The sequence below is a fragment of the Nicotiana tabacum genome, chromosome 3 (assembly GCF_000715075.1).
Source record: "Nicotiana tabacum cultivar K326 chromosome 3, ASM71507v2, whole genome shotgun sequence".
Classification (NCBI taxonomy): domain Eukaryota; kingdom Viridiplantae; phylum Streptophyta; class Magnoliopsida; order Solanales; family Solanaceae; genus Nicotiana; species Nicotiana tabacum.
Window position 1 is genome coordinate 170,118,762 of NC_134082.1, and position 2,690 is coordinate 170,121,451.

A 2,690-nucleotide genomic window follows, 5' to 3' on the forward strand; every position below is an offset into this window, starting at 1 on the left:
CCATACCGACAATGCTTGCATGATCTGAGCAAGCAATTTCGATCGGTGAAGTTCAAACACATCCCTAGAGTTCACAATGAGGTTGCGGATGCCTTAGCCACCTTAGCATCAATGCTGCACCACCCTGACAAAATGTATGTTGACCCTCTACACATCCAGGTCCGTGATCAGCACGCCTACTGCAATGTCATAGAAGAAGAAGCAGATGGCGAACCCTGGTTTCATGATATTAAGGAATACCTCAGAATGGGGATATATCCAGAACATGCCTCTGGAGACCAAAAAAGAGCCCTTCGGCGTTTGTCGAATGGTTTCTTCCTCAGTGGAGGAGTATTGTACAAAAGAACCCCGGATTTGGGATTGTTGAGATGCATAGATGCCAGTCAAGCAACGACGGTTATGGCAGAGGTACATGCTGGAGTTTGTGGGCCACACATGAGCGGATATGTATTGGCAAGAAAGATCCTTCGAACAGGGTGTTATTGGCTCACCATGGAACGCGACTGTATCACTTTTGTGAGGAAATGCCATCAGTGCCAGATACATGGAGATTTGATTCATTCTCCACCAACAGAGTTACATACGATGTCAGCACCCTGGCCGTTTGTGGCATGGGGCATGGATGTCATTGGGCCCATCGAGCCAGCAGCGTCCAACGGTCATAGGTTCATTCTAGTGACCATTGATTACTTCACCAAATGGGTTGAGGCTAAAACCTTCAAATCAGTAACCAAGAAGGCAGTGGTGGACTTTGTTCACTCCCATATCATCTGCAGATTTGGGATCCCAAAAGTGATCATCACGGATAACGGTGCGAATCTTAATAGCAGCTTGATGAGAGAGGTATGCCAACAATTCAAGATTACACACCGCAATTCCACCCCATATCGTCCTAAGGCAAATGGAGCAGTCGAAGCAGCCAATAAGAATATCAAGAAGATACTGTGAAAAATGGTGGAAGGGTCCAGACAATGGCACGAGAAATTACCCTTTGCCTTGTTGGGTTACCGCACTACCGTCCGGACTTCCATAGGCACAACTCCTTATTTGTTGGTGTATGGAACTGAGGCCGTGATACCAGCGGAAGTCGAAATTCCGTCCCTCCGAATTGTCGCTGAAGCCGGAATTGATGATGATGAATGGATCAAAGCTCGCTTGGAACAGTTGAGCCTGATAGATGAGAAAAGATTGGCAGCAGTGTGCCATGGTCAGCTGTACCAGAAGAGAATGGCAAGAGCGTATAATAAGAAGGTGTGCCCTAGGAAATTTGAAGTAGGGCAGCAGGCATTAAAGAAGATCCTCCCACATCAGGTCGAGGCAAAAGGCAAATTCGCCCCAAATTGGCAAGGGCCTTATATCGTGACCAGAATATTGTCCAACGGTGCTTTGTGTTTGACAGATGTCGAAGGTAGATGTGTCGACATGGCTATCAATTCAGATGCAGTCAAGAGATATTATGCGTAACTTCTTTAATTATGGCAATTTTTGGTTTATTTGTTTGTATTTGGCATTTGTTGAATAATGAGATGACGGAGGCAATTCTTTCTTCTATCCAAACACTTTTAACCCTCGCTTCCCCCTTTGAGCCTTAAGCAATTCTTTCAATACCCCTCTTTTGGAATCACTAATGGGAAAGATATGGAAAAAAAAAGGAAAAGAAAAGAAAAGAAAAAGAAAAGGAAAAGAAAATGAAAAGAAAGAAAAGAAAAATCAAGAAATATAAAACCGTGGGAACTACGTTTGACCTGATTCCTCAAAGAGGATACGTAGGCGCCTCACGGCTCGGTCATAGTATGCATCATAGTGGATATACGATGCATAATGTACATAGTGTGCGTAATAGGCACAGCGTGCGTAACGCACATAGCGCAACATAAGTATAAATAATAAATTCCCCAAGCAAGAAAACTGGGGCAGAGGTTATGTTTTTAAGTTCCAACAAAGGTTTGATTCCAAAAGTTGTAGCACATCACCCATCAAATTATCTTCAATTTTATAGCCTTTCTTTAACCCCACACCAAAACCAACATCAACGTCCAAAAGACCTCCCGATCGATGTTCAAGAGATGTCGAGTCAGGCGAATAAGACCGAGAATAATACACCAATCCCCAGCAAAGAAGAGGATCGTAAGACTGGGAACGAGTTGATAGTCAAAGGAATCTCCAGAAGAGAGGGTCGTATCTACAACGCCCCGATTCCTCGAAAGAAATAAAATAAGAGAGTCTCATCGGTGAAAACCTTCGCAGGCACCGAGAGGCGATGTAAGATGAGGGATATGAAATGAGAGAGTCTTATTGGTGAAAACCTTCACAGGCACCATAAGGCGCCGGGAGATGAGAGAAAAGAGAGAGTCTCATTAGTGAAAACCCCTCGAAGGGCACTATGAGGCGACGAGACAGATCAGCAAAGCTACCACATTCGAAACGAAATGAACACTCTTTTATCATCCCCAGCAAGTCAAACCATCGGGCATATCAATTGATACAAATAGACTGGGTCGGAATCTATGGTGCACGCCATGATTACGGGGACCAGTTGTGTCCTCCAGATAAGTTCTTTTGATTGTCTCCTCCCACAAAATATTGGTTCAGAAAGATTTTCTCCTTTCCATGTCTTTATTTCTTTTCCTAAAATGTGTCTTTAAAGGATTTTTCAAAGCTTACTACCAGAAACCGAAGGGGAATTCATC